Consider the following 15,337-nt stretch of genomic DNA (forward strand, 5'->3'; position numbering starts at 1 on the left):
CTAGCTAAGGGATAGCTACCTTGTAAACCAAAGAATTAAAACTAGCACCCCCAGCAAAATTACAAATTACTACATGACCTGAAAATTTGGCATCATTCATAATTAGTCAAAACTGGAAAAGTCAAATATGTGAATGCTTGAGAATAATTTATTAAGTGTGATTTCCCAATGTAAAAGTTTACAACTATTACAACTATTTGTAAAATCTAAAGGGAAGGTAAGTGAAATGGAAAAGAATTAAGTAGAAGCCTTTAGGAAAGAATTGGGAAATTTGGATCGGCAAGAGAAATGTGGTGGTCTAACGGGATGTACCAGGAAAGCCCTGGGGTGTATTAGAGATTTAGACACCAGTTCTTATCTTCCACATGCCTTCTTCTCCTGAACCTCATTTATCCTTCTACTAAATGAAATGTTGTACTCAATCTTTTGGACCACATCCACGGCAGAACCTTAATGAGCTAAGAACCCGTTGAGATATCAGCAGAAGAGTGTCGATCCTAGTGTGAGGTTTGATGACTCTTGCATTTAAGATTTGGGAAGAAGAGCTCGGTCTTGAGTTGGCCAGCCATTTGCTGTTGGTTTGCTTTTTGTGTTAAGCTCTCTCTTTACTACTCCGATTTCCTGTCTGCTTTGTCTCCTCTAGAACATCAACTCCTCTGACTTTTGACTTTGCTGTTCTCAAAACCACCGCATAAAAAATGTATCCCATGGCTGTTGTCTTATTGTCTGTGTTAATATCTCCTGTTCACCCATTCAGATCCATTCTTCACCCTTCTCCATCCATTTCCGTGTCCTAGGAGGGGGACCTGTATAGACTATAACTGTGTACTCCTTTGCCTCCTGGCTTTCAGTTGTTTTCAGCTAAGGGGAGTCTTTTTATGACATTGGACAGGAAGATGATGATGAACTTGAAGTGCTAATTCTCCCATCTGTCCCCCTAGCACAAATTTCCCACAGGGGCAAAAATAACCCTTTAGACAGTTAAAATTAGTACTTAGGGCCAAAAAAATTTGAGCTAGTTATAAGGGTTTGTGGCTCTCCAAAGGGCCACAGTACAGAAATAGATGTACACTAAATCTGTGGTATTAAACTTTCACTGGGGAGAGCTGATTAGGTATAAAATGTCTATAAAGGCCCCTTGGGGCAGTGATAATGACACATTGTCCTACAGAGTCTGTATGACCTGGCTGCATCCTCCAGCTCAAGGTCACAGCTATTCTGAGATTACGAGGTAGGTAGAAAAGTAGAAAACAGAGATGATGTGAGAGATTAAAGGGGCTCTCTTAATTAACTTTAATAACTCATAAGTGAAAAAAAAAGAGAATTAAGCCTTTCAAGAGAAGAATAAGAAGACCTCTCTTTTTCCTCCTTTCTCCAACCTGAATTCCTGCACCTAATCTCATTTTAATGGATACACTTTCCTCCAGATCAAACTTTTACCTATAAATTAATTAACATTACATTTTTCTGCTCTCTTACATCAACAAAGAGGGAGTTTTAATGAAAATTAATTTATGTAGAATGTGTTGCAATTTACATAGCTCTTTCAATGATATGCACTTAATTTATTCTCAAAATTACTTCTTGTATTACCACTTATAGATGAGGACACTAGACACAGATCACTTATATAACCCATCTAAGATCATAGCTAGTAAATAGCAGTTCTAAGACTCACTTTTTAAAAAATAGGTTGTATTTTTTCCATTTCAAAAAATTGTCTCAAGTTATTTGCTAATAAGTAAGTAGAAGGTAGTCTTTTTTTGTTTTTTTTGAGGAAGATTAGCCCTGAGTTAACATCTGCTGCCAATCCTCGTCTTTTTGCTGAGGAAGACTGGCCCTGAGCTAACATCTGTGCCCATCTTCCTCTACTTTATATGTGGGATGCCTACCACAGTATGGCTTGCCAAGCGGTGCCATATCTGCACCTGGGATCCAAACCGGTGAACCCCAGGCCACCGAATCAGAACATGCGCACCTGACCGCTGTGCCACCGGGCCAGCCCGAAGGTAGTCTTGTACAGAGAGAAAATTCCAAAATCCAAAAAGTCCTCAAAATGAATCATTATATTCTTTTTTTTTTTTAAAAGATTGGCACCTGAGCTAACAACCATTGCCAATCTTTTTTTTTCTTCTTCTTCTCCCCAAAGCCCTCTAGTACATAGTTGTATATTCTAGTTGTAGATCCTTCTAGTTGTGCTATGTGGGACAGCACCTTAGCATGGCTTGATGAGCAGTGCTAGGTCCGCGACCAGAATCCAAACTGGTGAAAACCCAGGCCCCCTAAATGGAGCACGCAAACCTGACTACTAGGCCACAAGGCCAGCCCTGAATCATTATATTCTTAAGTTAGTTCTTTCTTAAATGTTAGAGACTTAGGTGTTACAAAAGAGACAGAGGATAATGTTTCTCTTTTTAGGAATTTTTAAAAGACATTTTGTAGAATATTATAGATATAAAAGCAGATGTGGGGGCAGAAAATTATTGATTCCAGTATAATAGTAGAGACTTGACTATATAATATTCATGAGAAAAAATCCCAAATACTCCAAGTGCTTGAGAAAAAATTGTATTAAAATCAAGAGGTGTGTAGGAAGCACTCAGTCTAAGAGATTTTAATGAAAAACCAGCAAATTTTAACTCCTTTAGGAATGAGAACTCTATAGAACAAGTGGCTTGAGTACATACTGCTAAAAGATTTTGACAAATAAAATTTGTGTGGGAAACGAGAAGACGACAAGGAAGCAAAGCAAACACATCAGATAAGGAGACAAGACTGTAGTTGAAAAGATATGTGTTTGCAAGTAAGCAAAATATTCTAATAATATAGAGGATTAACACTAATCAGTGGGGTGTTAACAAATACATCAAGGGAAGGAGATACAAACAAAGAAAGTAAGCTTGCTAATAAATGAGAACAAGCATGAAATTAATTATGTCCCTAAAATGCCTATGACATTGAAATTGCTTTAAAAAAAATCTTTCTTCAACAAAAAAAATGAAAAGGAACTTATGCAATTTAGGAATAATAAAGATCTTGCCAAAGTAACAATTGATAACAAGCATGATAAGGAATTTAGGTATTCTGGGCACATAACTCAGCAGCTGAAAATGACAAGCTGGTCAGAGATGAAAAGCAATTAGACAGAGGGCTTACTGAGCTCCTTGCAAATCTCATTGTTAAAAGCTAGTGGGTATCTTTAGAAAGAATCTGTTGAAAAGAATTTCGCACTGTCAAAAAAAGAGGTCAAGGAACCAAAGCAGAGCAAATGGCCATCTGGGAGATATATTGTTAGCTATTAGCAAAATAGTGGTTTTCCCACCACAGGAGAAAAATTGCATATCTCAGGAAAAAATGGTTCCAAGAAAAACGAATAGCAAGACATTATCAAGATAAAAAAATCCTATTCAGAATTATCTTTTCTATAGAATTATCTAGAAAATGTCTAGTATTTGAACATTAATAATACTTCTGTGCAGTCTTTCTGAAACTTTTGCTGGAAAAAAGTGAATTTGATTTAGATATAATGTGTTCAAGAGAAATCAAAGCTTTCTGAATGTCTGTAGTAAAGATTATAAGATGAAAATATATCAGATATTTTCATATAATCTATTTGAATTTATCAGGGAAAAAACATAGTACCTGTGGACTCAACTTTTAACCAAGCTGTTTTAGCAAAATTAAAGATTTCTAGCATTCCGGCTATCTAACATTTAGAAATATTCAATACAATATTTTTTGAGCCAGAAGTTCTTATTTTTTTAAAAATAAATGCATTGGATTTACTTCCATTCACAGCTTAACAATTCTTGAATATGTTTATAGTTGGATGAAGTAAGTTTCACTTGGTAGAAGTAGATTAGGAAAAAAATCAACAAATAGGAGTTTTAAATTTATGTTCATTCTTTTTAATGGCTGTATAATATTCTAAAGTATCTTTTACTTAGTTCTTTTAAGTAGGGACATTTACGTTATTTGGAACATAATTATAATAGTTTATTTAGAGAATCGTTTATTAATATCAGTTCATCAAGAACGTCTTTGAAGGAGTTACTGATATTTAAAAACAAATCTCATGTTAAAACACTTTCACTTAAGAAGATCCAAGATGGCGGCGTGAGTAGTCTTCTTTGTCTCTCCCCTTTCGAATCTACAACTAATTGGACATTCATCGCTTAACAAAGGATATCCATATAGCATCTCAGGATGCCTGAGAGACCCACGCTGCTATACATAGGAAGGTGGACAGACTTCCCTCTGGGAGGAGGTGGAGATAGGTGAATACTCTCCGACCCTGACCCCTGAACAGCCTAGTACCTGCAAGTGGCTTTCTTCCAGTGGACGCCCCCAGAACATCACCACACACCAAGGGCAGGAGGGAGCGCACACCAGAGGAGAGACAGTGGAAACAGGTGACCAGAGCCCCACCTAAGCCCCCCACAATTACACCTAAGCCCAGAGGGAAGCTCCAGAGTTACACACCGGAGGCAGTGGGGAAAACCCCTACCCACCATTAACGGAGAGGCTCTTCCCAGCATCCACAATGCCAGGAGGCTCCCGGAGAGAATCCCAAACGGGGCGGCAGCCCACCAGCTGCCGCCGCACGCCCCACTGACCAGGCTATTGCCTGGGAGGGGCTCGGGACTACCGGAGATCTCCTGGGAGAGGACTGGGGCCGGGTGGAGCTCCAGCGGCAGGCCCCACAGCCCGGGGGGGAAACTCCAGAGTTCTGTCTGGGCAGCAGGCAAAGTCTCTACCTGCCATTAGCGGAGAGGCCCCACCCAGCATCCACAATGCCAGCAGGCTGCCGGAGAGAATCCCAAACGGGGCAGCGGCCCGCCAGCTGCCTGCTGTGACCCATAGTGGACAAGAGAGATTTTGTGGTTGCCGACAGTGACAGAGCTGCAAATATAAGTGATCCTGCCCCTGGCCTCTGGGAAAGCCCATAACACCACTGCAGACCCTGAGGAGGGAGCACATCTAGGTGGTTTGCAACAGTAGGCACCAGCAGCCTGAAGCCCCCTTGTGACGGCCCCCACAGTTGAAGAGGGAACCCACAGGACCACTGTGACTGCGAGGAGGGGCCCAGGCCCAGTTAGCAACAGCTGATAGGGTTCCTGGTTGGTGCAGTATAAACAGCTGTCCCCCCACCACACCAGTAGAAACAAGTGGAAGCAGTAACTAAACTTTATCTCTATGCGGAGGCACAAATCTACACCATCAAGCAATATCAAAAAATATATTAAATCTCCAGAACAGAAGGAAAATGACAAATACACAGAAAACAATCCCAAAGACAATGAAATATATAACCTAAATGATGATGACTTCAAAACAGCCATCATTAAAAAACTCGATGAGTTAAGAGAGAATTCAGATAGACAACTCAACAAGTTCAGGAGCTATGTCACAAAAGAGTTCGATACTATAAAGAAGAACCAAACAGAAATACTGGAAATGAAGAACACAATAAAGGAGATTAAGAAGAATCTAGGCACACTGAACAGTAGGGCCGATAATATGGAGGAAAGAATTAGCAATTTTGAAGATAGGAATACAGACATGCTGCAGGCAGAGGAGGAGAGAGAACTAAGACTAAAAAGAAATGAAGAAACTCTCTGAGAATTATCTGACATAATTAGGAGATGCAACGTAAGGATTATAGAGGGAGAAGAGAGTGAGAAGGGGGCAGAAAGCCTATTCAAAGAAATAATGGCTGAGAACTTCCCAAACCTGGGGAGAGAGATGGAATTTCATGTGACCGAAGCCAATAGATCTCCAAACTTTATCAATACAAGAAGACCAACCCTGAGGCATATAGTAGTGAAGCTAGCAAAAGTCAATGACAAGGAAAGAATACTAATGGCAGCCAGGCAGAAGAAATTAACCTACAAAAGAACCCCCATCAGGCTATCAGCAGATTTCTCAGCAGAAACTTTACAGGCTAGAAGAGAGTGGAATGATATATTCCCTGCAGCCGAGAATTCTCTACCCAGCGAAAATATCCTTCAAATATGATGGAGAAATAAAATCTTTCCCAGATAAACAAAAATTAAGGGAATTCATTGTCACAAAACCTCCTCTTCAAGAAATGCTCAGGAAAACCCTCATTCCTGAAAAATCAAAAAAAGGAAAGGGGCTACAAAACCAAGAGCAAAGGAGATAAGTAGAAGGACAACAACAGAGAGTAGCAGCTCTCCAGCAGAACAGACTAAACCATGGGACAAGAAACAAAGGAAATTGAAGAGAACCGGAAAACAAGACATAAAATGGCAGTGGTAGGCCCCCACATTTCAATAATCACTCTAAATGTAAATGGATTGAACTCTCCAATCAAAAGACACAGAGTGGCAGGATGGATCAAAGAACAAGACCCAACAATATGCTGCCTCCAGGAAACACACCTCAGCCCCAAAGACAAACACAGACTCAGAGTGAAGGGATGGAAGACAATACTCCAAGCTAATAATGAACAAAAGAAAGCAGGTGTCGCTATACTAATATCAGACAAAGTAGACTTCAAAGCAAAACAGATAAAGAAAGACAAAGAGGGACAGTATATAATGATAAAAGGGACTCTCCACCAAGAAGACATAATACTTATAAATATATACGCACCCAACACAGGAGCACCAAAATTTGTAAAGCAACTCTTAACAGAACTAAAAGAAGACATCAACAAAAATACAATAATAGTAGGGGACCTTAACACCCCATTAACACCAATGGATAGAACATCCATACAGAAAATGAACAAGGAAATTACAGAATTAAATGAAAAGTTAGACCAGATGGACTTAATAGATATATATAGAACACTTCATCCAAAAACAGGAGGTTACACATTCTTCTCAAGTGCGCATGGAACATTCTCAAGGATAGACCATATTTTGGGAAACAAAGCAAGCATCAATAAATACAAGAGAGTTGAAATAATATCAAGCATCTTTTCTGATCATAATGCTATGAAACTAGAAATCAACTACAAGCATAAAGCAGAGAAAGGTGCAAAAATGTGGAGACTAAACAACACGCTACTGAACAATCAATGGATTATTGAAGAAATTAAAGAAGAAATCAAATATTATCTGGAGACAAATGAAAATGAGAACATGTCATACCAAATCATTCGGGATGCAGCAAAGGCAGTCCTAAGAGGGAAATTCATTGTAATACAGGCTCACCTCACTAAACAAGAAAAAGCTCACATAAGCAACCTCAAACGACACCTAACAGAATTAGAAAAAGAAGAACAAACAAAGCCCAGAGTCAGTAGAAGGAGGGAAATAATAAAAATAAGAGCAGAAATAAATGATATTGAAACAAAAAAGACAGTAGAAAGGATCAATGAAACAAAGAGTTGGTTCTTCAAAAAAATTAGCAAAATCGACAAACCCTTAGCCAGACTCACCAAGAAGAGAGAAATCTCAAATAAATAAAATTAGGAATGAGAGAGGTGAAATCACAACAGATACCAAAGAAATACAAGGGATCATAAGAGAATACTATGAAAAACTATATGCCAACAAATTGAACAACCTAGAAGAAATGGACAAATTCCTAGAGTCTTACAACCTCCCCAAACTGAACCAGGAAGAAATGGAGAATCTGAATAGGCCAATCACAAGTAAAGAAATAGAAACAGTAATCAAAAACCTCCCCAAAAATAAGAGTCCAGGACCAGACGGCTTCTCTGGAGAATTCTACCAAACATTCAAAGAAGATTTAATACCTATCCTTCTCACACTATTCCAGAAAATTGAGGAAGATGGAGTACTCCCTAACACATTCTATGAAGCCAACATCACTCTGATCCCCAACCCGGACAAGGACAACACAAAGAAGGAGAACTACAGGCCGATATCACTGATGAACATAGATGCAAAAATCCTCAACAAAATTCTGGCAAACCGAATACAGCAATACATCAAAAAGATTATACACCATGATCAAGTGGGATTTATACCAGGGACACAGGGATGGTTCAACATCCACAAGTCAATCAATGTGATACACTACATTAACAAAATGAGAAACAAAAACCACATGATCATCTCAATAGACGCAGAGAAAGCATTCAACAAGATCCAACACCCATTTATGATAAAAACTCTCAATAAAATGGGTATAGAAGGAAAGTACCTCAACATAATAAAGGCCATATATGACAAACCAACAGCCAACATCATACTCAACGGACAAAAACTGAAAGCCATCCCTCTGAGGACAGGAACAAGACAAGTGTGCCCACTTTCACCACTCCTATTCAACATAGTACTGGAGGTGTTGGCCAGAGCAATTCGGCAGGAAAAAGAAATAAAAAAGAATCCAAATAGGCAATGAAGAAGTCGCTGTTTGCAGACGACATGATCTTATATATAGAGAACCCCAAAGAATCCTTAGGAAAACTATTAGAAACCATCAACAGCTACAGCAAAGTTGCAGGGTATAAAATCAACATACATAAATCAGTAGCATTTCTATACACTAACAATGAACTAACAGAAAAAGAACTCAAGATCTCAATCCCGTTCACAATCGCAACGAAAAGAATAAAATACCTTGGGATAAATTTTACCAAGGAAGTGAAAGATTTACACAATGAAAACTACAAGATTTTCTTGAAAGAAGTTGACAATGACATAGAGAGATGGAAAGACAGTCCATGCACATGGATTGGAAGAATAAACATAGTTGAAATGTCCATACTACCTAAAGCAATCTACAGGTTCAACACTATCCCAATCAGAATCCCAAGGACATTCTTCACAGAAATTGAACAAAGAATCCTAAAATTCATATGGGGCAACAAAAGACCGCGAATTGCTAAAGCAATCCTGAGTAAGAAAAACAAAGCTGGAGGCATCACAATCCCTGATTTCAAAACATACTACAAAGCTACAGTGATCAAAACAGCATGGTACTGGTAGAAAAACAGGTGCACAGATCAACGGAACAGAATTGAAAGCCCTGAGATAAAACCACACATCTATGGACAGCTAATCTTTGACAAAGGAGCTGAAGGCCTACAATGGAGAAAAGAAAGTCTCTTCAACAAATGGTGCTGGGAAAACTGGACAGCCACATGTAAAAGAATGAAAATTAACCATTCTTTTTCACCATTCACAAAAATAAACTCAAAATGGATCAAAGACCTAAAGATTAGGCCTGAAACAATAAGTCTTCTAGAAGAGAATATAGGCAGTACACTCTTTGACATCAGTTTCAAAAGAATCTTTCTGGACACTATAACTCCTCAGATGAGGGAAACAATAGAAAGAATAAACAAATGGGACTTCATCAGACTAAAGAGTTTCTTCAAGCAAGGGAAAACAGGATTGAAACAAAAAAACAGCCCACTAATTGGGAAAAAATATTTACAAGCTACTTATCTGACAAAGGATTAATCTCCATAATATACAACGAACTCACACAGCTTAACAACAAAAAAACAAACAACCTGATCAAAAAATGGGCAGAGGACATGAACAGACATTTCTCCAAAGAAGATATAAGTATGGCCAACAGACACATGAAAAGATGTTCATCATCACTAATCATCAGGGAAATGCAAATCAAAACCACACTAAGATATCACCTTACACCCATTAGATTGGCAAAAATATGCAAAACCAAGAGTGACAAATGTTGGAGAGGTTGTGGAGAAAAAGGAACCCTCATACACTGTTGGTGGGAATGCAAACTGGTACAGCCACTATGGAAAACAGTATGGAGATTTCTCAAAAAGTTAAAAATAGAAATATCCTATGACCCAGCCATCCCACTACTAGGCATCTATTCTAAGAACCTGAAATCAGCAATCCCAAGAGTCCCATGCACCCCTATGTTCATCGCAGCATTATTTACAATAGCCCAGACATGGAACCAAGCTAAATGCCCAGAAACTGATGACTGCATAAAGAAGATACGGTATATATACAGAATGGAATACTACTCAGCCATAAAAAAGGACCAAATCGTTCCATTTGCATCAACATGGATGGACTTTGAGGGTATTATGTTAAGCGAAATAAGCCAGACAGAGAAAGACGAACTCTATATGACTCCACTTATAGGTGGAAGTTAACATATAGACAAGGAGAACTGATGGGTGGTTACCAGGGAAAAGGGGGGGTGGGGGGAGGGCACAAAGGGTGAAGTGGTGTACCCACAACATGACTAACAATAATGTACAACTGAAATCTCACAAGGTTGTAATCTATCATAATCTTAATAAAAAAAAACTTTTACCTATAAAACAGTTTAAATGATGAATTTCTCTCTTTACCACCTTCCTTTCCACAACACACACACACACACACACACACTCCAGAGTACCAAGGACAATAGTGTGTGGAAAAAAAATATCACAGCCATAACAATGATTTCAATCTTAAAGAATCCAAGATAGAGTTTGTGTTCACAAAATACCAAATCAGTGGTTGATTTCGTTAATTCACATAACAGCTGCTTGCTTAACTGCGAGTTAAATAGCCTAACTGAATTGACTGTTCATTTTAGTCAAAACGCTTGATCTGGTAGTCTAGTGTAAACACTGTCCCAGGGCTTCCCCTGGCAATTTTAGAGGATACGTTTCCCTCAAAGACGCAAGGTATGCACCTACAGAATAAAGCAGACCAACCTCTCAGCAGATGCAGAGGTAATTCTGGAACATTCAATAGTGATTCGACTCCTGTCACCTAAGTATGACTAGCAGGAGGCAACATTAAAATAAACTGTCTAGGGACCGTGTGTTCCAAATGCTCTTAAAAATTCAAACAATTCTGTGAAGAACAGGCATGGCAGAAAGAGAAGTCTCAGGTGAATGGCTTCTAGAGAGTCTTTTAGTTTGTAGAAGTAAAAGATGCCAAAAGTGAAACATAATTCATTAACTGAACCACAAACATTAGATGACTGTGCTTTCTTGGGGACAAGCTGTTATAAATATTACTGTATAACTTCAGAAAGTCATTCAGTTATGACTGACAGCTTTTAAAGACCCTGAATCTTCAGGTAAATCAAACTACATTTATTTATTTGTTATAAGGCCTGTTGACATGTGTCAATGAAAAGTTTTTATATTTAAACGTTCCTACTTAATCCAAACATTCAGGGATCACATTCTGCAAATCACAAACAGCACAAAAATTAAAAGATGGAATACTAGTTAAATCAGAACATGTAAAGGAATGATTGATATACTTGACAATCTTATGGGGCAGAGAAACCATAAAAGTAAAATAAAAAGTAAAAAGATAAGTGACAAGCATGGGGAAAAAATTGGAATGGCATATTAAGGCTAATATGAAGGAGACAAAAATAAAAATATGGGCTGAGACTATGATTGTGTATCTAGAAAAGGAATAAAACGGCCAGTAAACACAAAAAAGATCATTAACCTAATAATCAAAGATAAAATGAAATATAGATTTGACATTATTTTTGGTCTATTGAGGATACAAAAAAAAGAATAACACCTATAGTTGGACAGAGTGTGGATAATTAAGTACTCACACACTGGAGCACAGGTGCAAGCAAAAATTGGTACAACCAAGGGAATGATTCCTCTTTTACTTAACAAAAAAGAACAGCAATTTGGCAATGTTTCCAAATGTAAAATGTGCACATACTTTGACCTAGAAAATCTGTTCCTAAGGCTTTTCCTTAAAGAAATGATTTCATAACTGATCAAAAATGCATGTACAAGAACGATCATTTCCGTATTTTTTTATACTAGTAAAAATTTGACAACAATAAAAATGTCCAATGAAAGAGGATTAGGTAAATAAATTCTAGAGTAACCATATAATGGAATATTCTACAGTCATTAAAAGTGTTGATGGAGGGGCTGGCCCCGTTGCCAAGTGGTTAAGTTCACGCACTCCGCCGCAGGCAGCCCAGTGTTTCATTGGTTCGAATCCTGGGCGCGGACATGGCACTGCTCATCAAACCACACTGAGGCAGCGTCCCACATGCCACAACTAGAAGGACCCACAATGAAGAATATGCAACTATGTACTGGGGGGCTTTGGGGAGAAGAAGGAAAAAATAAAATAAAATCTTTAAAAATGTTAATGGAGGTCTATACAAACAGAGTTATGATACAACAGGTAATATTAACCCACCTATCATTGAATCAATGCTTTCATTGACTCAAGAAGAGGACAAAGAGAACACATTTGTTCATTTGTTTGTGAATGAAATTTTAAAGTTAAATCAGGAAGCTTTAGCTTTCCAAGAAGTGGACTTTGTGAGATAAAGATAGCTAGTTTGAAAAGTCTGGTTTTGCATATTAGAAGCCAAAGTTATGAAGTGTTAAGAACAATGATATATTTGGAAGAATGTTTGGCCAAATTTTCCCCCTTTCTGGGAAGAGATACAGATTTGTTTTTCAAAGACAGAGAGTAGAGTAATAGACTTGGCTACTGCTGGTGGTCTCTGAGAATGAATATAGCTCCCTGCATCCCTCTTGGCCAAGCTTTGAAAGTGAGATGAGTAGGGACAATCGAATCCAATTTCTGTTGGGGGGGGGGGCGCCAATGGAGAGGGTATCTATGTTTTGCTTCCCTAGCTATATAGCCCAGAGACACTGAAGGCCTTTTAAAGAAACTGTTCAGTATGTGTATTAGTTTCTTTTTGCTGCTATAACAAATTAACATAAACTTAGTGACTTGGAACAACACAAATTTATTAACGTATAATTCTAGAGGTCAGAAGTCCAAAATTAGTCTCAGTGGGCTAAAATCAAGATGGTTGGGAGGCCTGCATTCCTTCTCAAGGCTTTAGGAGCAAATCTATTCATTGCCTCTTCTAGCTTCTAGAGGCTACCTTTGTTCTCTCTCTCACTCTCTCTTTTTCTCTGCTCCCATCATCGTATCTCCTTTTCTGCTTCTGACCCTCTTGTTTCCTTCTTATAAGGGACTTATACATTGGGCCCAAAAAATAATCCAGTATAACCTCTCCTTCTCAAGATCTTTAGCTTAATCAATCTGCAAAATCCCTTTGACCATGTAAAGTAACATATTCATAAGTTCCAAAGATGAGAATGTGAATATCTTTGGGAGCTATTATTCAGCCTACCACAACATGGTACCCTAGCAGTAGAATAACAATGACTGTGCTAGGTGTGTCAGCAGGTGGTCCACACGGGAGCCTTAGTTTGGCACTGGGAGAGCAGCTGAAAGGGTACAGATCGTGTTGTGGACTGAATGTTTGGTCCCCCAAAATTCACATGTGAAGTCCTACCCCTGAAATGTGATGGTGTTCGGAGGTGGAGCCTTTGGGAGATAATTAGGTTTTGAGGGTGGAGACCTTGTGAATGGGATTGGTGCCCTTATAAAGGAGGCCCCAGAAAGCTATCTTGTCCTCTCCGCCACATGAGGACACAGTGGGACGACAGCTGTCTATGAACCAGGAAGTGGGCTTTCACCAGACACTGAATCCGTTGGTGCCTTGATCTTGGATCTCTCAGCCTCCAGAACTGTTAGAAATAAACGTCTGTTGTTTAAGCCACCCAGTCTATGGTATTTTGGTTACAGCAGACTGAACAGACCACAAAAGATGGGATGGTAAGCAGACTCGAAGAGACCTTGTATTTGAAACAAGGTTGGATGGAGAATGTACAATCTGACAACCAAATGTAGAGGAATGATTCCAACCCTCTTAGCAGATGTAACAAGAATAAAAACTCCTAACCAAAGGACAGATAAAAGACAGCATAGGACAGAAGAGCATCATTGAGAATCCAACCCTGTCCTCTTTGCTGCCCAGATGATTCATAGCCATTGCTATTAACCGAAAAATCATGCTGGGTGAAGGGAAGGAGAAGAGAGAGAAAAACATCCTGAAGTGATGTGGCTACGTAAAACCACGAGTAACCAAGAAAACACTTGAGTGGCTGAGCTAACCAAGAATTGGCCAGACTGACTTTTCTACTGGTTGTGGATCTTAAGATTAAATTAAGTAGTGTTTTAGAAAGGTACAGTTTTGTACATTTTATTATGTATTTTGAAATTCATTACTAAAACATTTATTTATTGACATGGAAAGGTGTTTGTAGTAGATTATTATAGTAGTCCCTCCTTATCTACAGGAGATACATTCCAAGACCCACAGTAGATGCCTGAAACTATGGTTAGTACGAAACGCTATATATACTATGATTTTTCCTATGCAGACATACCTATGATAACGTTTAATTTATAAATTAGGCATAGTAAGAGGTTAACAACAATAACTAATAATAGAATAATTATAACAATATATTGTAATAAAAGTTACCATAGATCTTAGCAACATCAGCATATGATTTTTTCTTTCATTATTAAGTTGAGAATTTTCTCCTTTTCACTTGAAGGACTTTACACTATCCCTTTGGCATATCTGAATTGCCAGCATCACTACTCTTGTGCTTTGGAGCCATTATTAAGTAAAATAAGGGTTCCTTGAACATAGGCACTGCGATACCACAAGAGCCAATCTGGTAACTGAGAGGGCTTCTAAGTGACTAACGGGCAGGTAGCATGTACAGCGTGGATATGCTGGACAAAGGGATGATTCACGTCCTGGGCGGGACAGAGAGGGACAGCACAAGTTTCATCATGCTGCTCAGAACAGCAGGCAATTTAAAACTTACGAGCTGTTTATTTCTGAAATTTTCCATTTAATATTTTTGGACCGGGGTTGACTGCCGGTAACTGAAAGCACAGAAAGTGAAACCATGGATAAGGGGGGACTACTGTATCTGAAAAAAACCACACTATAAAATGTGATATGTTATTATCCTGTTTTTATTGTTATATTGCATTTACATGTGTTTATGCATAGAAAAATGTCTTAGATGTAACACGCCTAATTAAACATGGTTCTCTCTGGATGATTAGAAGATGAGTGATTTTTTTACTTTTTTTCCTTTATACCTATCCAATTTTAGATCTGTGCAATTGTTTATATAATAAGTATTATTTGAATAATCAGCAAAAATAACAAAGCAATTTCCATTTTGCAAAAAGCTATGGTAAAAGATAACAGCATTATTTTAGATAGTGAGATGGCATGGAAAAAACACTGAACTTGTTGCCGGCAAAATGAGATCAAGTGTCAGTTTTCCAGTTTACTAGTCATGTGACCTTGGACAAGCCACCTACAATTTCTGGGCCTCATCTGAAAACTGGGGATAATAATGCTAACTATATTATCTCACAATGGTACCATGTGGAATGCATGGGGCTTGACATTTAATGTGTTATCTAATCCTCAAAAGAACTCTTGAAGTGGCTATTGTTATCCTAATTATGCAAAATCAAATAGAGAGAATATATATTGCAACCTTTGAAGA

Source organism: Equus przewalskii, chromosome 16 (genome assembly GCF_037783145.1).
Source record: "Equus przewalskii isolate Varuska chromosome 16, EquPr2, whole genome shotgun sequence".
NCBI classification, from domain to species: domain Eukaryota; kingdom Metazoa; phylum Chordata; class Mammalia; order Perissodactyla; family Equidae; genus Equus; species Equus przewalskii.